Genomic DNA, 25731 nt, shown 5'->3' with positions numbered 1-25731 from the left:
GGACTTTGATGGACATGGTTCGGTCTATGATGGGGTTCACGGAGTTGCCGCCATCCTTTTGGGGATATGCGCTTGAAACAGCGGCACTGTTGTTGAACAATGTCCATACAAAGGCAGTTGACAAGACTCCATATGAGATATGAATGGGTAAGCCTCCCAAGTATTCTTATCTTAGAATATGGGGGTGTCCTGCTTATGTGAAGCAGACAGTGGGAGATAAATTGGATAGTCGATCCATTTTATGCTACTTTGTGGGATACCCAAGAAATTCCATTGGATATTATTTCTATCATCCCCAAGAAACAAAGGTGTTTGTTTCTAGGAACGCAACCTTTTTGGAAAAGGAATTTCTATTAGATAGAAAAGGCGAGATGATAGAACTCGAAGAGGTTCGAGAGACACCCACAGTTGTAGAACCCACACCCGAGAAGCCAAGTGAGGAGATACAAGCTCCTAGAAGAACCGAGAGAGTCTCGAGACCACCTGTGAGGTATGGTCTGCTTCTTGAAGAGGGCCATGATGAGCCTAACCTTGGATGTGATCCAAGGACTTTCAAGGAAGCGTTATCGGATGCCGATTCATCCAAGTGGCTTGAAGCAATGGAATCTGAGATGAATTCCATGCATTCGAACCAAGTGTGGAATCTCGTGGATCCACCTGAGGGAATTGTTCCCATAGGGTGTAAATGGATTTACAAGAGGAAACTTGGGGCGGATGGGAAGGTATTGACCTTCAAGGCGCGATTGGTAGCAAAAGGGTATACTCAAAGGCAAGGTGTTGACTATGAGGAAACCTTTTCTCCAGTTGCGATGTTCAAGTCCATTAGGATATTGCTAGCCATAGCTGCATGGTATGACTATGAGATATGGCAGATGGATGTTAAGACAGCCTTCCTTAATGGGGATATTAAGGAAGAAATTTACATGTCTCAACCTGAGGGTTTCACATCTATCGGAAGTGAGCATATGGTATGCAAACTTCAAAGATCTATTTATGGTCTTAAGCAGGCATCGAGGAGTTGGAACCTCAGATTCGATAGTACAATCAAAGAGTTTGGTTTTACTAAGAATCCTGAGGAACCCTGTGTGTATAAGAAGGTCAGTGGGAGTGCTGTGACATTCCTAGTTCTTTATGTTGATGACATTCTACTCATTGTGAATGATGTAGGAATGTTGCAATCAACTAAGATATGGTTAGCAAGTAAGTTCTCAATGCAGGACTTGGGTGAAGCATCTTTTGTATTGGGAATACAGATCTATAGAGATAGATCAAAAAGATTGCTTGGTCTCACCCAGTCCACATACATTGATACCATCGTGAAGCGGTTCTCGATGGATGAGTCCAAGAGAGGACATCTACCAATGTGTCATGGCGTGTCCCTATCCAAGTCTATGTCTCCCAAGACTGATGCAGAGATAGCGGCGATGACACGAATTCCGTATGCTTCAGCCATTGGTAGTATCATGTATGGGATGATATCTACACGTCCTGACGTGGCATTTGCACTAAGTGTAGTGAGTAGATATCAATCCAACCCCGGTCTTCCACACTGGAAAGCTGTGAAAGACATCCTCAAGTATTTGAGAAGGACCAATAAGTTGTTCTTGGTCTATGGGGGTGGAGAACTGAAATTGGAAGGCTATACCGACTCTAGCTTCCAAAGCGATGTTGATGACTCGAAGTCAACCTCCGGATTCATATTCATGCTCAATGGTGGTGCTGTCTCTTGGAAGAGTTCCAAGCAAGACAGTACTGCGGATTCCACCACTGAGGCAGAATACATTGCTGCATCGGCTGCAGCAAAGGAGGCTGTTTGGATTAGGAATTTCGTCCAAGAGTTGGGCGTCATTCCAAATGGAGTTGCTCCTATCCCGGTGATGTGCGACAACACGGGAGCCATAGCTCAGGCGAAGGAGCCAAGGTCTCATCAGAAGTCCAAACACGTATTGAGAAAGTACCACATCCTCAGAGAGATCGTGGAAAGAGGAGATGTCGTGATTGACAAAGTCGGCTCCGCAGATAATGTTGCTGATCCACTAACTAAGCCTTTACCAGGACCATCGTTCGAGAAGCATCGCGAATCAATGGGTCTAAAGCATATAGGTAGTTGGCTCTAGTGCAAGTGGGAGATTGTTAGAGTAGGTGCACGTCGAGCCAAGTGTTGGCCGACTGTTCACAATGAAACTCTTTGTATAAACGATCTTTATTTTAATAATATTTCAATTTATTAATTTGGCGCATCTTTATCTTTATACCCATGCTTGTTGCATAGATAAAGTCCTTGAATATACAAATAGTAGAAAGAATATGAGATGCTCATATGATGAGTATCATGAAACTCATATTTGGAATACTGTATATTCTAAACCGTTCCTAGTCGATTCAGCCGCCACTAAGAAGGATAAAGGCCGCTCGAGTTAGAGACTAGTATCTGCGATGTGAGTACCATGTTTCATTGGTAGGGGACATTGTGATGTCCGAGCATGCAGATAGGTGCTCCTGGTAGAGTGCACTGAACAACCCTCTAGAAAGGACTTTCCAAGTGGCTCTCACTTATCGAGTGGAAAAGTCCTAGTTTATGGTTGTACACCATTAGTCCTTATGACCCGGGACAACATTGAGACTCTATATGCTAGCGTTTCACTTTGACTTGTTTACCGACTCTTATGGGGTCATCAGGTGGCAAGGTTGGGTGTTACGGCGAAACATATAGGAGTCGATGCATTGTAGCCGGGGATTCACCGCTTACCTACGGGTATGGATATCCTATGTGTTTTTCATGTATGTGTGGGTTGAAATCTCTGATCAGAGTATGGTGGTAATTATGAAAGGGGTTTCATAGATTACACCATCGATGCAACCACGACATGACACATAGTATCGATTCATTGACAACTCTCGATAGACCAATAGTTGTCGAATCGGTCGGGATATATGAGTTGAAGGGACCGTACTGTACGCTAACCATAATTGAATGGTTCTTGCAGGCACTATCATGTGATACCTAGGGAATCACGTAAGCGATGCTGCTAGGCGTTTAACGTGATTGGTTGGGTACTATCAGACTTGAGTTCTGACGTTCTTACTATCAAGGAGTTGATAAGTAAGAATGGAGCAATTGGGGTATGCTCGAATAAGGACATGTTTAGTCCGAATCACATAGAGATGTGAACCCACGGCTAGTTGTATCAATGAACCATTGAGGGCCACACAAGTACTTGCTTGGTAAATCCCGATGAGAAGTAAAATAGTTCAATGTGTTGAACGGCTTATAAATGTGTTTAGAAGCGTTAAGAAAAATAGAAGTATGACTTCTAAGAGAGAAATATAAATTTTAATTTATGGAAGTGTTCCTAAGATTAAAATTTGGCCAAGTGAATAATGTAGTTGAAAATTGTGATTTTCATAAACATTATTGGAGACTAAATTAAATTAATTCAAGTGTTGAATTAATTAAACACTAGTGGACCTAGTAGAGTCCAAATAATTAAAAATAATTCAAGTGTTGAATTAATAATATTGAGTCTTGTAGAGCTCAATTAAAATAATTATTTAACTAGTGGGACTTGAATAAATTCAAGTAGTATTTAATTAATCTCAAAAATGTTTGAGATAATTAAAATTTAGTCTATGGTTTTTAATGTGTTAAAAACCATATAATATATGTGAGACATGCTAGGGTTTGCATGCTTGGGAGGTGAAGAGGTGTGGAATATTTTTTGATTAAAAAATTGCAAAGGCATGCAACTTTTCTCCCAACTTTTCCCACACCCAAGACTAGACTTCACTCCTCACTCTTCCCTCCTCACTTGGCCGAAACTTCAAGGCTTTTCTCTCCATATTTTTCTCTCATCTTGTGTTCTTCATTTTCTTGGAGAATACTCACTTCTTTTTGATAAATCTTCAAATATTTCTAGTGCAATATTTGAAGGGGTTTACAAAGCTAAGTGGTGGGCCTAATTCTTGAAGAGGAAGTAGGTGTGCTTGTAGATTTTCATCCATACAAGAGCTAAAGTGTTTACACTTTAGTTGGAGCCATTCATCAACTCTAAGGGGTTGATAGGTAAAACTTTCTACAAACACCCTATGCATGTTTTTTTGTGATTTTGCAAATGTTACACAATAACCATGGGGTGGCCGAAAATCTAGCATAAAAAATTAAATTTTTGACTTCCGTTGCGCTTCCGGCCACCGTAACCGGTCCGCTTTCAATTAATTGTTATATCCAGTTTATACGTGTTGAGTCTTTAGACTCACTAGACTTGATCGATGCAGGTGAGGATGACTTTGAGGAGATGAGGGGTGGGGACCAATGAGTCGGCTTGGACTGAGCATGAGGCTAAACCCGAGGACCGCCCATGTTTTAAGACTTTATGCTTGTCCAAATACCTTGATTTCACGTTTTTTTACGATGTTTAAACAAGCATTTTTGCAAACTTAATTTGTGATCTTTTGTTGCAAATATTTTGGATGAATGATTTAGTGTTATCGCAATTTGAAGATTGATTTCTTACTTAAGAAAATTTTTATTTTTCCGAAAATTTTGAAATAGTTTAAAAGTATGGTACGTTACAGTTGGTATCAGAGCATTGTTTTTGTAAAGGGTTATGCCTACTGCCAGTTGTGAGAAGCTCACGAAGTCACACCTTAAGTATATAAGTTTTGTGGTTTTAAATTATTTTATGCAGTAAGCATCAAGTCACGATTTCAACATGTGCATGATTGAGTTCAAATTACGTGCATATTATGATATTAGTATTATGTTCATGCATGTTGGATTTATGTTTTGGGAAAATGTTGGAACAGTATGCCTTCTAGACGCATGGTTAACCGTGGTGCAAGGGATTTGGATAGAGAGCCTCAAGATGGGGAGAGAGCCACTCCTCCTCGTCCACCCAGATATACATGCTCAGATGCTTACAAGGATGACTCAGTTCTTCGCACAGTTTGAGGAAAACTAGGCTGCAGTGGACATAGGGGCGAGGCTCAGACCAGAGGCTGTGTATGAGAGGTTCAGGAGGATGGACCCAAAGGAGTTTTCGGGGACCACTGACCCGATGATAGCCGAGGGATTGATTAAATCCATCGAGGTGATTTTTGCATTTATGGAGCTACAAGATGCAGACAGGGTAAGGCGTGCCACATTTATACTGACAGGGGACGCCAGATTGTGGTGGGAAAGTGCATCATTGTTAGTGAACTTGAAAACACTGACGTAGAATGGGTTTAAAGAGGTATTTTACGAGGTATTTTACTCCAAGTACTTCACTGACGAAGTACGATCCAGACTGACCAGGGAGTTTATTACGCTGCAACATGGGGACAGCAGCGTTGCTGAGTTCGTGAGGAAGTTTGAGAGGGGGTGTCACTTCGTGCCCCTAATTGCAAATGATGCTTGAGAGAAGCTGAGGCATTTTACTGATGGGTTACGTCCAATATTGCGCCGTGATGTGAGGGTTGCTGGTCCGACTACCTATGTCGTTTCCGTGTCTAGAGTCTTGGCGGCAGAGCAGGACCAGAGGGACATAGAAGTTGATAGGCAAGGCAAGAAGCCCTATCAGGCACCTCAGCAGCAGCAGTGACCTCAGTTTAAGAGGCCTTTCCCAGGACAGCAGGGGAAGAGACCTTTTCAGGGACCGCCGAAAGGCAATGGTCCCATTCCTCAGCAGAAGGCTCCACAGAAGCCTGGCGAGTACCCAGTATGCCCGAAGTGCCACCGCCTACATCCGGGACAGTGCCTATGGGGATCGGGCAAGTGCTTCAAATGCGGAGCCAGCGATCCCATGTTGAAGGACTGCCCACAGTGGAGGAAGCTGACCCAGGGTAGAATGTTCGCCATGCAGGCAGAGGAGGCGAACCAAAACACGACCCTATTGACCGGTAACTTATTTAATTCAGCACCGCATTATTTTTGCTATGCATGATTCGAATTTTATTTGGGATTATTAGTGTGCTAATTAGTGTTTTTGTTGACTTGTGTAGCGATTTTTATATCATGCATGAGATTAAGATTAAAATTTTTGGGATATAAGTTTTTGTGTTGTAACGTCTTTCAGGAAATAATTTCATAAAGAGAGTAGCCACAAAGGCCTTGATAGATTCAGGGGCCACTCACTCTTTTATTTCAGAGATGTTCACTAATCATCTAGACGTCAAGTCTATTGGACTCGACGTGTACTATTTAATGACAGTCCCATCAGGAGGAGAATTTTCAGCTACTAGCGTCATCAGAGACATCGATCTTGAACTGCAAGGCCACTTGGTGTATGCCGATCTAATCGTGTTGCTGTTGCCAGAATTTTATATTATCTTGGGAATGGACTGGCTGACGAAGAACAGAGTTTTAATTGATTTTTTGAAAAGGTCAGTGTTGGTAAGACCATTGGCCAAGGAGCAGTTTGTTTTTGAGCCGGATAGATGGTGGAGTTTCCCTCGCATGATCTCTTGCATGCAGGCACGAAGGCTTATTCATAAGGGTTGTCAGGATTTCTTGGCCAGCATTGTTTCAGTGCCTGACGTACCCACTCTGTCCATATCTATTGTACCAGTAATAAGAGATTTTCCTAACGTCTTTCCAGATGATGTCACAGGCCTTCCACCAGAGAGAGACGTGGAGTTTTCCATTGACCTTGTGCCAGGCACCTTGCCAATCTCAAAGGCACCGTACCGGTTAGCTCCAGCTGAGATGTTAGAATTCAAACAGCAGATTCATGAGCTTCTAAATAAAGAATTAGTCCGCCCTAGTTTCTCACCATGGGGCACACCAGTTTTCTTCGTAAATAAGAAGGATGAGAGCATGAGGTTGTGTATCGATTACCGAGATCTAAACTAGGTAATGATCAAGAATAAATACTCACTTCCAAAGATGGAGGACTTGTTCGATCAGTTGCAGGGAGCTACGGTGTTCTCTAAGATAGATCTGCGATCTGGGTATCATCAGCTGAAGGTAAAAGATGCAGATATTCATAAGACAACCTTTAGAACTAGGTATGGGCAATACGAGTTCTTATTAATGCCATTTGGACTGTACGGGAGGAACTGCAGATCAACGATTCATTGGGATGAGGTCAGTGAGAGATCCGAACTTGATCCAGAGATTGTTCAGCAGACTGCAAATGTGGTGGTCAAGATCTGAGACAGGATGAAGACCGAACAGAGTCGTCAAAAAAGTTATGCTGACAAGAGGAGAAGGGAACTTGACTTTGCCGTAGGGGATCACCTTTTCGAAAAGATAGCATCTATGAAGGGTGTTATGAGGTTTGGGAAGAGAGGCAAGCTTAGTCCAAGATTTATTGGACGTTCGAGATTCTTGACAGGGTTGGGACATTAGCTTATCATGTAGCCCTACCGCCGAATCTGGCCGATGTACACAATGTGTTCCACGTCTCGATGCGGAGGAAGTACCTAGCAAATCCTTTGCATGTGTTGAGCTATGAGCCGTTGCAGTTTGATCCGGATCTGTCGTATGAGGAAATACCTATCCAAATCCTAGACCGACAGGAACGGAGACTTCAGAACAAGGTGACCAAGTTGGTCAAAGTTCGGTGGCTAAATCAATCAGTGGAGGAGGCCACTTGGGAGACCAAAGCAGATATGATAAGCAGCTATTCGGAACTATTTGGTAAGATTTAATTTCGAGGACAAAATTTATTTAACTAGGGGAGGAACTGTAGAGCCCAAAATCAGTACGCGTAAAACAAATGCATTTATTTAAATTGTTTATTTAAGTTTAAATGGATTTTTCTAGCGATGCATGATTTATTAAATTGCATTATTTTAAATTACTTATGTATGTGATACACGTTAAAATGTTTTCTTGAGTTTCACATTTCAGGCGATTATTCGATGCGAGATCGAGGAAAAGAGACCGTCGACGATTTTTGGCAATTTTAAAATGCACTATTTTATTTTAAATTAAGATTGAGGCATTTTAAATGATTTATTAAGTTTTTAGCATTTTTAAAAGCCTAATTTGTTTATTTTGTGATCTTAGGATTTTAAAACTTTTAAAGATTAGCAATTGTACATTTTATTTTAATTATAAGATTTTAGTAAAGTGGGTGTTAGTTTACCATTATGATTAACTTGTTAATTAAGTTGGTATCTTAATTAGCTTGTTAATTATCTAATTAAGCAATTTTTATTCCCTAATTACTTCAAAACTGACGCACACACCCAGATTTACACACACACACACATTTCACTACCCTTCATTTCAGTTTTTTTTAAAGAAAACTTAGGGTTCTTTAAAGCAAGAGTAGCCGCCCCCTTTCCCTTCAGTTTTCCATCAAGTTTTCGTCACTTTTCTTCAAGAAAATCGAGCCAAAAATGGTTCCGGATCAACCATCGCATACTTCCCGATTCGGTACGTCAGTTAGTTACTTTTAAAGATATAAAGGCATGTATAATAATTTGTTTCTGTATCGATCATGTTATATTATATGTTCTTATGTGTTTATGTTGTGTTAAGTTTGAGAAAAAATAGTTGGGTCACTTTTCAAAGTATTTTTTGATCTCAAAACTCGAAATTTGCTGTCATTTTAAATACTGCGACATTTCGGTCGATTATCTGGAAAAACTTTCAACATATAAAACGTCGAACGTTTTGATACATTCAATTTGACAGTAAATTTGTAATTTCTGAACAAGAAACGAGTGAGTTATGATCGTTTTCATGAGACTGCTCAAACTGCAATTTTCTGAAATTATGTTCTTGATGAATTCTTGAAAGTTTATTTGTTGCAATATTCATTGGGAACCATTGGGTGATCGCTGCTGCGTTTAAGTATATTCAAGGTGGTGTTGGGTTGATTTTTAGTGCTTCGTTCCATCTCGATAGGCACTTGTTGCACTAGAATTTGTAGTAATAACTTTTGTGTCAAATATCGCGTTTTCGAGTCTTTTGCGTTGTTTTTTGTGCATCATTGTTTTGAGACATCGTGTGAGTTTGGAACATTGTCCTAACATCCTAAGATAGGTCTCGATGTGTTGGTTCACAGTCTGTCTGATCGAGTTAGGAGGATTAAGCCACAAGTTATATGATTTCCGTTAGTTTAACATTCCAGTAGGTACACAAACCCCTAGTCGGACCCTTACATGGGATCCGTGGCCTTGTTTCTTTCAAAATGTGAATTTCCAGCGCCTACACGGACCCAGACCCTTACACAGGGTCCATGTATTTCAAAAAAAATATTATTCTTTTAGGGATTGTTTTGGGGTTTGATGTCTTGATTTAGTACGAGGATTAAACGAGGTTGAATCACGAGAGATTTAGAACGTCATAAGCAAATTTGTCATTTTTTGGTGTGAGCATGACTAATACGTCTAAGTTATGAAAGATAAGTGTTTGAACTCATGTTAGTATGTGGAGTAGTGGCCCCAAGCGAGACCCAACGCATCCCTCAACGCTATGTAAGTATGTTCGAGGTGCAAAACAAAATATTTTATGTTTTTTAGGTATGCTAAATGTCTTGCGACCAATTATGAACGGGTTTGGAAGTCGGTGAACGTGGCCGAGGACCTCTCCACCCCGGTCAAACATGAACGGGTTTAGATCAGGATTGAAAAGCGGTAAAACATGTCTAGGGACCAATCCATCCGGTAAAGCATGACCGGGGATCTCATGTATGTGGTAGTAGATTTTCCCTGCCAGCCTAGTACTGTGGTTTAGTCTGATCATGCACATTTATGCATGGGTCTCTTACTTTGAAACATATCTTTGCGCAAAATGACGAAGTTTTTGCATGTTCAAGTATGTATGATGCGAGCATGTTTATGAAAAGTTTTATGATGATGGCACGTCTATGTTTATGTCCTTACGTTCAAGTTTATGTATGCACGTCATACTTTAAAGATGCAAGTGGTTTTATTACGTATTACTTGTTATATCCAGTTTATACATGTTGAGTCTTTAGACTCACCAGGCTTGATCGATGCAGGTGATGATGACTTTGAGGAGACGAGGGGTGGGGACCAATGAGCCGGTTTGGACTTTGCAGGAGGCTAAACCCGATCAGTTGCGGAAAGTAAACTGATTGAAAGATAGAGTATCTAACTGAAAATGAAAAACTGAAGTAAAGACAACACAATATGTTTCTGGATGTTCGGAGATTTGAATAACTCCTACGTCACCCCTTCTATCTCAAGGATAGGATATTCACTAAAAGACTTTGATCGAGTACAACACTTGTACAGACCCACTTCAGTTAGGACTTATCTACTGCCTAAACTGAAACTCTTAGTATAATACAATGATCTCTGTGAGTAACTGAACTTAGCACTTATTGAATTATCAATATTACAGAGTGCTAGTTTGCTCAACTTGTAGCCTTGATTGCTACAAATAGATCTAATAAGAGTGAGCTGAGATTTTGACAGAGTAATAGCAAGTTTGAGATTGATAGATCGTCGTCTTGTCTTCAACTGCTCTTTAGTCATATTTATAGACTTATCTTTCAACGGTAACTTTGAATTTATGTATCCGTTGATTGCCACTTCATCATTTCTTGGACAGTGTTCTTGATTGCTACTTCATTATTGATTGTAAAACGGCGTTTTAATTTCAATAGCCGAAATACGTTGTTCTATGTGGTGCGGCTTTCCATATTCAGTTGATGTCTGATATGTCTTTCTGTCTGTTGAATGATCTTTCCCGAGGTATCTTCAGTTGAGAGACTTTAATATTTTCGACTGAATGTTTTAACTGTTCAGTTCTCAACTTATTAGTTTGTGTCAGCTGATTTCAGTTGATCAGTCCAGCTGCCGAATTTGCTTTCACGTATTAGTTGATTTAATCGATTGATTTATGTTTTTGTCAAACTCCAGAATTTAGTTTCCAACAATTTCCCCCTTTATGGTGTTTGACAAAACCAAGAGATTTGACTCAGCTCTTTGTTGATAAGAGATTACACAACTGAATCATAGAATAGCTGGGTTCCTTGTAGATAATATAAAGTCTGAGAAAATGATATCAGTTGATAATAATAGTCTGATTAATTTTTCAACTAATTCTTCAGCACAACTGAATCATAAAATAACTGGACAAATGATATCAGTTGCTTCAGCTGGTTTCCCCCTTTTTGTCAAATACCTCTATTTTGTCTGAGAGCCTTCTAACATCGATGGATAGAAGTTTTACATCTGAGGAGATACTTGTGGCCATAGTAGTAAAAGAAGTTTGCAGTAATTCTATCTTCTTTGAGACGAAGGTTTCCAGTCGCCCAATTCTTTGACTGTTTACATCCTGATTTGTAGAGAGAGAGTTGACTAGTCCCTTCTTCAGATCCTTTACAGTTTGGATAAGAGAGTCCATATTGGCTTGAAGTTTATTCAGTTTCTCTAAGTTGGACGCATGTGAATGGTCCAGCTTTAGAGTGTGAGATAGTTGTGTGTTCTGAATTTTGGAGATGGTAGAGATCATTTGCTCCATATTATTCTGTAAGTGCTGAACTTCTTCCAAGATAAGTTCAACTTCTGAAGAAGATGAAGGAGGAGACTGATAAGATGTTCCTGGTTCTTTAGAGATGTGCTCAGAAGTGACCAAAGTTTGATCAGTTGAGACTGATTCAATAACATTTTGAACTGAAATATCAGTTTCAGTTATTTCTCATTGAACTGGAATATCATCAGCAGTGATTTCATCTAGATCCTGAGGTGGTGAAGGAGGGTTCTGTTCAGAAGATGATAAAAGAACTGAAGTTGGTGCCTCTAAAGGATGATTGATTAAAGTGTCTAGCTCATTAGTAGGGTGAACCGGATCAGTAGATAGATCAGGTTGTACAGATTCTTTTAAAGCAATAGTGACCTCCGGATTGATTTGATCAGCAGAGTGATCAACTGTAGAAAATTCCTGAACGACTGACTGAATGACTTCATCAATGTTTCCCAATTGCAGCTCAGCCTCAGAATACATCTTAGGAATATTAGTTGTAGGTGCTGTCTTGGATGAAGATGGAGTAATTGATGAAATACCTTCTGGTTGAGATGAAGAACCAACAAGGTCCTTGACTAGGTTTGCGGTTGAATTGTCAGCTGGAGCTTCTTCAGCAATTTTTTTGAGATATTTCTGGGATGATCAGCTCTTGACCCATGTAATGCCCGGAAATTTAATCCTAGTAATCTGTAATTATTTATTTATAATTTGATATGATTATGAGAGGATTAATCGGGACACGAAATAAAATTATATTTGAAGGGTGCAATTTTTGGACAGAAACATTGGCGCCCGAGCGGTAAGAAATGACCGCCCTGTTAGAGTAGGTGCCCGTCGAGCCAAGTGTTGGCCGAGTGTTCACAATGAAACTCTATGTATAAGCAGTCTTTATTTTAATAATATTTGAAATTATTACTTTGGCAAATCTTTATCTGTATACCCATGCTAGCTGCATAGATAAAGCCCTTGAATATACAAATAGTAGAAAGAATATGAGATGCTCATATGATGAGTATCATGAAACTCATATTTGTAATACTGTATATTCTAAACGGTTCCTAGTCGATTCAGCCGCCACTAAGAAGGATATAGGCCGCTCGAGTTAGAGACTAGTATCTGCGATGTGAGTACCATGTTTCATTGGTAGGGGACATTGTGATGTCCGAACATGCAGATAGGTGCTCCTGGTAGAGTGCACTGAACAACCCTCCATAAAAGGACTTTCCAAGTGGTTCTCACTTATCGAGTGGAAAAGTCCTGGTTTATGGTTGTACAGAATTAGTCCTTATGACCCGGGACAACATTGAGACTCTATGTGCTAGAATTACACTTTGACTTGTTTACCGACTCTCATGGGGTCATCAGGTGGCAAGGTTGGGTGTTCTGTCGAAACACATAGGAGTCGATGCATTGTAGTCGGGGATTCACCGCTTACCTTCGGGTATGGATATCCTATGTGTTATCATGTGTATGTAGATCGAAATCTCTGGCCAGAGTATGGTTGTAATTATGAAAGGTGTTTCATAGATTGCACCATCGATGCAACTACGACATGACACATAGTATCGATTCATTGACAACTCTCGATAAACCAATGGTTGTCGAATCGATCGGGATATATGAGTTGAAGGGACCGTACTGTACGCTAACCATAATTGAATGGTTCTTGCAGGCACTATCATGTGATACCTAGGGAATCACGTAAGCGATGCTGCTAGGCGTTTAACGTGATTGGTTGGGTACTATCAGACTTGAGTTCTGACGTTCTTACTATCAAGGAGTTGATAAGTAAGAATGGAGCAATTGGGGTATGCTCGAATAAGGACATGTTTAGTCCGAATCACATGGAGATGTGAACCCACGGCTAGTTGTATCAATGAACCATTGAGGGCCACACAAGTACTAGCTTTGTAAATCCCGATGAGAAGTAAAAATAGTTCAATGTGTTGAACGGCTTATAAAGGAGTTTATAAGCGTAAGGAAAATTAGAAGTATGACTTCTATAAAGGAGAAAATAGTTCAATGTGTTGAACGACTTATAAATGAGTTTATAAGTGTAAAGAAAAATAGAAGTATGACTTCTATGAGAGAAATGTAAATTTTAATTTATGGAAGTGTTCCTAAATTAAAATTTGGCCGAGTGAATAATGTATTTGAAAATTGTGATTTTCATAAACATTATTATGGACTAAATTAAATTAATTCAAGTGTTGAATTAATTAAACACTAGTGGACCTAGTAGAGTCCAAATAATTAAATTAATTCAAGTGTTGAATTAATTAAATAACATTGGGCCTTGTAGAACCCAATTGGAAATAATTATTTAACTAGTGGGCTTGAGTAAAATCAAGTAAAGATTGATTGGGCTCAAATGTGTTTGAGACAATTTAAATAAAAGTCCATGGGCCCTTGTAAATTGTTACAAGCCCACATGCAAAGCATGCTTGGGAGGTGAAGGGTTGGGGAATTATTTTCATTAAAAAATTGCATGGCATGCAAAAGTGAGTGACTACTTTTTCACACACCAAGACAACTCATTCCCTCCCCTTCTCTCTCTCTCATGGCCGAACTCTCCCTCACTTTTCTCTCCAAGTTTTCTCTCCATTTTTCTTCAATTTTTGGTTGAGGAAATCTTGCACTTCTCTTTGAAAAATCCTCATATTTTTCTAGTGCAAAATATGAGGGGATCTACCTAGTTGGTGGTGGGCCTAATTTGAAGGAAAGATTCAAGAAGGGAGTGCTCATTGGAAAGCTTGAAGATAGTTTCTACCTTTCAAGAGCTTTGTTGTTTGACAACAAAGTTGGAGCCATAATCAATCTCTTGAGATTGATAGGTATATTTCTTTAAAACACCCTATGTATGACATTTTTGTGTGTTTTTGTATTTGTTGCACAAAATGTAGGGGTGGCCGAAATTTTGTATGAAAAAATCGAATTTTTAAACTTCCGTTGCGCTTCCGGTCACCGTAACCGATCACCTTTCAAAGTGGTATCAGAGCTATGGTTACGTTTTTGTGTAGCAAATACAATATATATTATGTTGAGATCGATTTCTAACCGCATGAGTGTGTTTTTGCAACAAATCGAGGGCCGTTTTTGGGGAAAATTCGGGCAGCAAGTTGCTGCCCGTGTCGGGTAGCTCGGGCAGCCCGAGGGGCTGCCCGTTTCGGGCAGCTAGGGCAGCCCGAGGGGCTGCCCGAATAGCCCCATCATTTTAAAAAAAAAAAAAAAAAATTTTTTGGTAAGTTGGCCGGAATCCGGCGACGGAGCTCCGGCGACGGCGATGACGACTAGGGTTTTCAAAATGTGTTTTGAAATATCAAAGTGTCATGGGCCTTGAATTGTTGGGCCATTGGATGGCTAACATGTTTGTGATTTTAGATGGGCCAAAATGTTTTTGGTGAAAAATAAGTTTTTGGGCCCTTAAGTTTAAAATTACAAAAGTTGCAAATTTTTCTCATGAAATAAATAATTTAAGTTGGACTTTAATTATTTATAGTAAATGGTGATTTACAAGAAATTCGGTTATAAATAAATTAATTTGAAAGTAGACAAAGGTGTTTGTATACTTTGTTAATTTAGTTTATAATCGTGGCGGTTAGTGATTGGATCAAGATATATAATATTGGATCAATTAATTATTGTGATAATTAATTGATGGTGTATGATATGTGATATTATGCATGAAGGATGATCAAAAGCCCAAGCCCAATTTGCTAGGTGTATGCTAGGATATTTTGTGTTGAATGATTGTAATAATTATCAATTTATAAAGTGGGCTTGGTTTATGGCCCGTTCCCACCCCATGAGATGTATCCCTATGTGCCATGGATATTTATTTGTAAATATTAGTATAGTGGATGATCAAGATTGGAAGATGGTGGCCATGATGATTATGAAGATCGAAGACATGTAAATATTGGAAGCTTATGTAAATGTTGCATTTGCATCCCGTGCATTTACCCTAGGATTGGACCTAGGTCCGTGTTTAGCTCACACGGACCATTAGTATTGGGGCGATTGATCATCCTTGTTTGTTTACTGTTAATAATATATGCATGATATGTTATAAATAATGAGTATGTGCGTTATTATTATGATAATAACAAAGTTGCATGAATCCGGCAAACATACGATCAAACATGGCGAGCTTTTAAAATAAAATTAATGATGAGACCTTTCAAAATTAAAAACCCTCATTTTGAATAAGATTCAAAATTAATATCAAGCCCGAAAAGGGGAATTATAAATTTGTTTATAATTTCCTTGTCTTCCATCGACAATGGGTGCATGATGAACGCTACCCGTACTCGGGGCTCGGCTCATATTATTGGGGGGGCCCTGGGTGCCGGAAAGCTGTGACATCCATTGACATGGTGATGTGAACTACGTGGAACTCCCATGATTTCGGCTCATATTATTGAGGGAACTCATGGCGACCGTCCATTAAGGTTCAACATCGATGGGTAAGGCTTGACACGTGAAGATGAACGACGTCATATTATTGGGTCCTAATCAAACGTGAGACAAAAGTTTACGTTAAGGGTTGCATTGTGATGCAATTGGAAACTACCTTTTAGGAATTGTGATTGGCTGATATTATTCGGGATCACAATTCGCTAATTGGACCTTACGTACCTACTGAGGAAAGGAGTTTCCCGTTTTCACTAGAGGGTAGTGAAAGATGTCAAAACAGTGGGAGTAAATATTTATAAAGTTAAAGTCCATACTTTATATCTTACCAAATATTTTAAATAGTCATCAACATTTATCTGTTTTTACTTTTCAGTACAAATCAACAATGTCTTCGATGCGCAATTCGATATCTATAATACTCGACAAACACATATTAACTGGACCTAATTACCTCACTTGGCTAAGAAATTTGAAAATAGTCTTAAATTCGGAAAGGGTAACATATACACTGACTCAGTCGCCCCCTGTTGAGGCTCCGACTGACTGCAATCCTGAGGAATTGCAGGCTTACGAGGAATGGTGTGACCATGACTTGATAGCTAGGTGTTATATGCTGACTTCTATGAACGATGAGCTACAGAGGCGTTTTGAGGGTGCAAAGAGTGCTGCTGACATTCATTTGCATCTCAAAGAGCTCTTTGGTGAGCAAACACGACCTCAAAGGCATGCTACCGTCAAGGAGCTGATCACTTTGCGCATGCGAGATGGGGCCTCGGTCCATGAGCATGGCCTAAAGGTGATCGGGCTCGTGGACAAGCTCGTTGGCATGGATTTGATCTTGCCTTCGGAGTTGACCACGGACGTGTTGCTGTTATCGCTGCCTAGCTCATTTGATCCTTTTGTGGTGAACTTCAACATGAACAAGATGGAACCGACCCTTGAGGAGTTGGTAAACATGCTTGTTACATTTGAATCCACCATCAAGAAAGAGAAGTTGGTTCTTTATGTGGGTTCTTCATCTGGTACGAAGATTGATCCACATGGGAAGGGAAAGAAGAGTTCTTTCCAAAGTCCCAAGAAGAACGTGCCCTTGTTGAGGCAATCTCCGAATCCCGTTGTGGCAGCCAGACCAGTTAAGGCTGACAAGACTGGTGATGTTTGTCATCACTGCAAGAAGCCTGGACATTGGAGGCGTAATTGCAAAGAATATCTTGCCCAGAAGTGTTCTGGAAACGGTATGTTCTAAATTTAAGTAAACATTTTAATTAACTCTACTTCTTGGGTATTAGATACCGGATGTGACTCACATCTCTGTAATGGGTTACAGGTGATGGGAAGAAGTAGGAAGCTTAAGGAAGGTGTGACCTTCTTAAGGATGGGCAATGGAGCAAGAGTTGCTGCCAAGGCTATTAAGGATGTTTACTTATTGTTGAACAATGATTTTAAGTTAATTTAGAGATGTTTGTTTGTACCTTTTTGATGAAAAACATTATTTCCATTTCTATTGTGATAAAGATGGATATTCTTGTTTATTTAGCAAAGGTGTTTGCAACATTTACAAGAATGAATGTTTAATTGGTACTTGAGAACTTGAAAACGATCTCTATAACTTAAAAGTAAAAGATATTCTACTAAATGTCCATTCAAAGGCAGATACCATATGAGATATGGATGGGTAAGCCTCCCAAATATTCTTATCTTAGAATATGGGGAGCCCTGCTTATGTGAAGCAGGTAAGTGGGAGATAAATTGGATTGTTGATCCATTTTATGTTACTTTGTGGGATATCCAAGGAATTAAGATTGGATATCATTTCTATCATCCCCTAGAAACAAAGGTGTTTGTTTCTTGGAATGCAACCTTTTTTGGAAAGGGATTTTCTATTGGATAGAAAAGGCAGATGATAGAACTCGAAGAGGTTCGAGAGACACCCACAACAATAGAACCCACACCCGAAGAGCCAAGAGAGGAGATACAAGCTCCTAGCAGATACGAGAGAGTCTCGAGACCACCTATGAGGTATGGTCAGCTTCTTGAAGAAGGCCATGATGAGCCTAACCATGGATGTGATCCAAGGACCTTCAAGGAAGCGTTATCTGATGCCGATTCATCCAAGTGGCTTGAAGCAATGGAATCTGAGATGAATTCCATGCATTCGAACCAAGTGTAGGATCTTGTGGATCCAACTGAGGGAACTGTTCCCACAGGGACTTGGGGCGGATGGGAAGGTATTAACCTTCAAGGCGCGATTGGTGGCAAAAGGATGTACTCAAAGACAAGGAGTTGACTTTGAGGAAACCTTTTCCCAATCGCAATGTTCAAGTCCATAAGGATTTTATTAGCCATAGCTGCATAGTATGACTATGAGATATGGTAGATGGATGTTAAGACAAGTCTTTCTTAATATGGATTTTGAGAAAGTGTTTTACATGTCTCAACCTGAAGGGTTTACATCTGTCGGAAGTGAGCATATGGTATGCAAACTTCAGAGATCTATTTATGGTCTAAAGAAGGCATCTAGGAGTTGGAACCTCAGATTCGATAGTACGATCAAAGAGTTTGATTTACTAAGAATCATGAGGGACCCTGAGTGTATAAGAGGGTCAGTGGGAGTGTCGTGACATTCCCGATATTTTATGTTGATAACATTCTACTCATTGGGAATGATGTAGGAATGTTGCAATCAACTAAGATATGATTAGCGAGTGAGTTCTCGATACAGGACTTGGGTGAAGCATCTTCTGTATTGGGATACAGATCTATTGAGATAGATCGAAAAGATGGCTTGGTCTCACCCAGTCCACATACATGATACCATCGTGAAGCGGTTCTCGATGGATGCGTCCTTGAGAGGACATCTACCAATGTGTCATGGCGTGTCCCTATCCAAGTCTGTCTCCTGAGACTGATGCAGAGATAGTGACGATGACACGCATTCCGTATGCTTCGGCAATTGGTAACATAATGTATGGGATGATATCTACACGTCCTGACGTGGCGTTTTCACTATGTGTAGTGAAGAGATATCAATCGAACCCCGGTCTTCCACACCATAAAGCTGTGAAAGACATCCTCAAGTTGTTGAGAAGGACCAATAAGTTGTTCTTGGTCTATGGGGATAGAGAACTGAAATTGGAAGGCTATACCGACTCTAGCTTCCAAAGCGATATCGATAACTCGAAGTCAACCTCTAGTTTCGTATTCATGCTCAACGGTGCTGCTGTCTCTTGGAAGAGTTCCAAGCAAGACAATATTACGGATTCCAGCACAGAGGCCGAATACATTGCTGCATCAGATGCAGCAAGAGAGGCTGTTTGGATAAGGAATTTCGTCCAAGAGTTGGACGTCATTCCTAATGGAATTGCTCCTATCCCGGTGTTGTGTGACAACACGGGAGCTATAGCTCAAGCAAAGGAGCCAAGGTCTCATCAGAAATCCAAACTAGTATTGAGAAAGTACCACATCCTCGGAGAGATTGTGGAAAGAAGAGTAGTGTCTATTGACAAAGTCGGCTCCACAGATTATGTTGTTGATCCACTAGCTAAGCCTTTACCTGGACCATTATTCGACAAGCATCGCGAATCAATGGGTTTTAAGCATATGGGTAGTTGGCTCTAGTGCAAGTGGGAGATTGTTAGAGTAGGTGCCCGTCGAGCCAAGTGTTGGCCGAGTGTTCACAATGAAACTCTATGTATAAGCAGTCTTTATTTTAATAATATTTGAAATTATTACTTTGGCAAATCTTTATCTGTATACCCATGCTAGCTGCATAGATAAAGCCCTTGAATATACAAATAGTAGAAAGAATATGAGATGCTCATATGATGAGTATCATGAAACTCATATTTGTAATACTGTATATTCTAAACGGTTCCTAGTCGATTCAGCCGCCACTAAGAAGGATATAGGCCGCTCGAGTTAGAGACTAGTATCTGCGATGTGAGTACCATGTTTCATTGGTAGGGGACATTGTGATGTCCGAACATGCAGATAGGTGCTCCTGGTAGAGTGCACTGAACAACCCTCCATAAAAGGACTTTCCAAGTGGTTCTCACTTATCGAGTGGAAAAGTCCTGGTTTATGGTTGTACAGAATTAGTCCTTATGACCCGGGACAACATTGAGACTCTATGTGCTAGAATTACACTTTGACTTGTTTACCGACTCTCATGGGGTCATCAGGTGGCAAGGTTGGGTGTTCTGTCGAAACACATAGGAGTCGATGCATTGTAGTCGGGGATTCACCGCTTACCTTCGGGTATGGATATCCTATGTGTTATCATGTGTATGTAGATCGAAATCTCTGGCCAGAGTATGGTTGTAATTATGAAAGGTGTTTCATAGATTGCACCATCGATGCAACTACGACATGACACATAGTATCGATTCATTGACAACTCTCGATAAACCAATGGTTGTCGAATCGATCGGGATATATGAGTTGAAGGGACCGTACTGTACGCTAACCATAATTGAATGGTTCTTGCAGGCACTATCATGTGATACCTAGGGAATCACGTAAGCGATGCTGCTAGGCGTTTAACGTGATTGGTTGGGTACTATCAGACTTGAGTTCTGACGTTCTTACTATCAAGGAGTTGATAAGTAAGAATGGAGCAATTGGGGTATGCTCGAATAAGGACATGTTTAGTCCGAATCACATGGAGATGTGAACCCACGGCTAGTTGTATCAATGAACCATTGAGGGCCACACAAGTACTAGCTTTGTAAATCCCGATGAGAAGTAAAAATAGTTCAATGTGTTGAACGGCTTATAAAGGAGTTTATAAGCGTAAGGAAAATTAGAAGTATGACTTCTATAAAGGAGAAAATAGTTCAATGTGTTGAACGACTTATAAATGAGTTTATAAGTGTAAAGAAAAATAGAAGTATGACTTCTATGAGAGAAATGTAAATTTTAATTTATGGAAGTGTTCCTAAATTAAAATTTGGCCGAGTGAATAATGTATTTGAAAATTGTGATTTTCATAAACATTATTATGGACTAAATTAAATTAATTCAAGTGTTGAATTAATTAAACACTAGTGGACCTAGTAGAGTCCAAATAATTAAATTAATTCAAGTGTTGAATTAATTAAATAACATTGGGCCTTGTAGAACCCAATTGGAAATAATTATTTAACTAGTGGGCTTGAGTAAAATCAAGTAAAGATTGATTGGGCTCAAATGTGTTTGAGACAATTTAAATAAAAGTCCATGGGCCCTTGTAAATTGTTACAAGCCCACATGCAAAGCATGCTTGGGAGGTGAAGGGTTGGGGAATTATTTTCATTAAAAAATTGCATGGCATGCAAAAGTGAGTGACTACTTTTTCACACACCAAGACAACTCATTCCCTCCCCTTCTCTCTCTCTCATGGCCGAACTCTCCCTCACTTTTCTCTCAAAGTTTTCTCTCCATTTTTCTTCAATTTTTGGTTGAGGAAATCTTGCACTTCTCTTTGAAAAATCCTCATATTTTTCTAGTGCAAAATATGAGGGGATCTACCTAGTTGGTGGTGGGCCTAATTTGAAGGAAAGATTCAAGAAGGGAGTGCTCATTGGAAAGCTTGAAGATAGTTTCTACCTTTCAAGAGCTTTGTTGTTTGACAACAAAGTTGGAGCCATAATCAATCTCTTGAGATTGATAGGTATATTTCTTTAAAACACCCTATGTATGACATTTTTGTGTGTTTTTGTATTTGTTGCACAAAATGTAGGGGTGGCCGAAATTTTGTATGAAAAAATCGAATTTTTAAACTTCCGTTGCGCTTCCGGTCACCGTAACCGATCACCTTTCACGCCCGAGGGCCAAAGTCCAATAGGAACACATCTTGGACAGAAGAAGTGGCGCCCGGGCGGTAGTTTGTGACCGCCCGAGCGCCAATGTACAATCCGGGAAGGATTTGGACAGAGGATGCCGCGCTCGAGCGGTAGTTTATTACCGCCCGAGCGCCGGCCGAAATGCATGAAATATAGACACGTATCTTACACATGCAAGTTGGATATATATATATGTATGTATAGAACGAATTCATTCCTCAGAATTCAGAAGAAAGAGAGAAGCTCGAGAAAAGGGTTCTGAGAAATCCGTCCGTCTGAATTGTAATCCGACTTCGGTACCAAGTTCCTATCAACGTAGGCTACAACTTGACGTAAGTTTTGCTACGTTTTTATATGTTTTAAAATTAGACTATTGTCAGAAATGAATAGGATTCATATATGATGTTCATGTCAGGCTAGACATCATAGAAGCGAAGTCAGATTGAAAAACGGACCGTTTATGTAATTGTTATGATTTTCGGAGTCGATGTGACTGAGAATTCATATCAGATAGGTATTGTTATTGAGATTATGACTAGTATCGATATTGATTATGAGCTCTGGTATTATATCTGTGATGTTGGGATTGACGGGGTTACTGAAATTGTATTGTCATACCGTCGAAACATAAATGAATCGATATTGATCAGACTCAGTACTGATTGTGATTATATCGTGATATTGTCGATATGAATTGGATTGTGTCTTGATTCGATATTAATCAGAACAGGCTTTGAACTGAGCTGTATATTGACACAGTCTATTCGATATTGTGAATTCAGATTGACATGGACAGACGTGAAATGGAGTCTTCGTCTTCGTCAGATCATGAAGACAAAGGTATAAGTCAATGTGGTATTCGGAGATGGAATTGAGTCGGTTTAGACTTGGGTTTCCCTAAAGCACATACTTTACTTTATTGCATTGATATTTGCATTGATTGATTGTGATACTTGTTTTCTTGAGTTATATATTATAGGTATTAGAAGAGTAATCTTATGACAGAAGTGCAGTTAGTGGTGGGATCGCCACGGGCACATTGCACGATGTCATAAGATGGTGTATTGGCGGTTGTGCCAAAGACTGTCACTGAATGATTGATTATCGATGTGGGTAGACTGATAGCTTCTTCTATTACTGTTGGTTGATATTATATCGATGTGGATAGATGTATAGCTTCTTCTATTACTGTTGATTGATATTATATCGATGTGGATAGATTCATCGTTCTTTCTATTACTGTTAATCGATGTGGATAGAATCGGACTTTGTTCTATTACTGGTAATCGATATCATATCAATGTGAATAGAATCAGGGCTTGCTCTATTACTGGTAATCGATAATATATCAATGTGAATAGAATTAGGGCTTCGTCTATTACTGTTAATCGATACTGTATCGGTGTGGATAGAACTGGAGTCTTTTCTATTACTGTTAATCGATACTATATCGGCGTGGATAGAACTGGAGTCTTTTCTATTACTGTTAGTCGATATATACAGACCGACGTCTGGAACCGGGATCCCTAGACTAGGATGGAGTCTAGTCTGAATTTTGTAGCTACGAGTATTGTTGACAGTGGGTTATTGATTATGTTTCAGATTGTTACATATTGTTGATACCTGATTACATGCTTTATATTTGTTATATGATTGCATGTTTCATTGATTTATACTGGGAGTTATTCTCACCGGTTTATCCGGCTGTTGTCTTGTCTGTATGTGTACTTGACAACAGGTGGGACAGGTTCAGGGTCAAGGAGATGAGGAGAGATCGAGTTAGAGTGGAGACTTCGGACTTTGATCTGAGATAGGGTTTGAGCACTTGACATTAGTTGTTAAACTCTAGTTTGAATAAATGTTTTGTAATACAGGATTTGTATTTTATATACTGAGATGTATATATGTTTTATTTCACTACGTTCCGCAATTTAAAAAGAAAAATTTTTAGACCCTGTTTTATAATTGATTAATTAGTCTCAATGGTGATTAAAAACTTGATTAGCGTCCGGGTCCCCACAACAGGTGGTATCAGAGCTGTAGGTCCTTGAATTGTAAGTTCCTTAGCATTGAGATAAAAGTTAGTGAGCGGGGTAGATTGAGTTTTCTTTCCCTGCATGTGATTGCTAGCATGTGATTTCATATACTGATGATTTATATGTATGCTAGCATGATATTATGTTTTGTTGCCTGGATTTATATGGCATAGAAATGCATATAATGTTGAAATAACATTGTATCTGCTAAGATTTCAGTATGTTGCTACTGTGTATTAAACTACATGTTACCTGGATATCGGAGATGCTTTGGTAATATGTATGATATGAAACGGGATCAGAACCAATTCTTGATCAGAGGTAAGCTGATCAGGATTGGGATTGAGACGGACTTGTCTCCTGTTATTACTAATACCTGTGATTATCAGATATTCCTCCTAGACGAATTCCAGAACGGGGTAGTACATCGTATGATCAGATGGATGTGTCTGAAACTCTGATGGAAACACAGATGATAAGATTTCAGTCATTTCAACCACCGATTTTGAGGGGTGTTGAGACACCAGCTGATTGTGAGACTTGGCTGGAGGAGATCGAAATGCTGTTTGAATTTCTGGGATTCACAGACGAGTGCAGAATTAAACTGGTTGGGAATCAACTACGGGAAGTCGCTAGAAGTTGGTGGCTGGTAAACCGGGAAGCCATAGTACAGCGTGGTTTCATGATTACGCGGAAACTTTTCAAGGTTGAATTTTATCAAAGGTTTGTACCTTTATCATATCGGGAGGATAAAAGAGCAGAATTTGCAAATTTGAGGCAGGGTCCATTGAAGATTGATGAATATTTGGCCCATTTCTTCACCTTGTTACAGTTTGGTTCGCAAGTGGCTAGAAATGATACAGCTGTAGCTGATCAATTTATCAAAGGCTTGAATCCGGAAATACGTACGTTGGTAACTGTGAAACAACCGAGTAATTTTGCTGATACTCTGAATCGAGCCAGAAGAGCAGAAATCGTTCTAATGAGACAAAAAGAATCTTCATATGTTCTTCCAACACCGATACCACAACAACTGCCTTCCAGAATCGAGATGGGCAGCGGTAGTGGAGGAAAGAAAGAGATGTTGAAAGTTCAAAAGAAGCAATTCAAGAAATTTGGGAGCGGTTCATCTACCTCTAGCGGTTCTAGTCCAAGTTATACTGTCATTTATTGCAGAAATTGCGGGGGAAGACATTCCACAGAACAGTGCCGAGGAGTGTTTGGCAACTGCCGCATTTGTAAACAGCAAGGACATTTTGCTAGAGTGTGTCCACAGAAAAGCTTCCGAAGATCTTATGGAGCAGAACCATCTGGTTGTAAAGACCAGGAGACAGACCCAGGACAGACTTGATAAGATTGTAACAGGTAACTGTTCTTTTATGATTATGTTGAAAAGGTATTGTGAAGTATTCATACTGAAAGGGGATCGGTTACGGTGACCGGAAGCGCAACGGAAGTTTAAAATTTTTATTTTTCATGATAAATTTCGGCCACCTCTACTATATTGTGTAGCAAATACAACAAACACCAAATAATGTCATACATAGGGTGTTTAGAAGTTTTACCTATCAATCACAAGGATTGATGTATGGCTCCAACTTTGTTGTTAAACAACAAAGCTCTTGAATGGCATGAAGAAATCTACAAGCTTCCTCCTACCTTGAATCTTTCCTTCAAATTAAGCCCACCACCAACTAGGTAGATCCCCTCATATTTTGCACTAGAAAAATATGAGGATTTTTCATTTGAGAAGAGAGTGTTTCTTCAACCATTGAAGAAAGAAAAATTGGAGAGAAAGTGAATAGTATTTTCGGCACTATTCATCCTTGGAGAGAAGGAGAGACATTTTTTTGGTTGTGGGAAAAAGTAGAGTCAAAAAGGTGCATGCTATGCCTTGAAAACTCAAAAAGTAGTCTCCCAACCTTTCACCTCTCAAGCATGCATATTATATGGTTTTTATCAAAATAAAAACCATGGACTAAATTTAATATCTCAAACATATTTGAGACTAATTAAACATTACTTG

Source organism: Primulina eburnea, chromosome 7 (genome assembly GCF_022965805.1).
Source record: "Primulina eburnea isolate SZY01 chromosome 7, ASM2296580v1, whole genome shotgun sequence".
Lineage (NCBI taxonomy): Eukaryota > Viridiplantae > Streptophyta > Magnoliopsida > Lamiales > Gesneriaceae > Primulina > Primulina eburnea.
Note: the sequence above shows the minus strand (reverse complement) of the source record.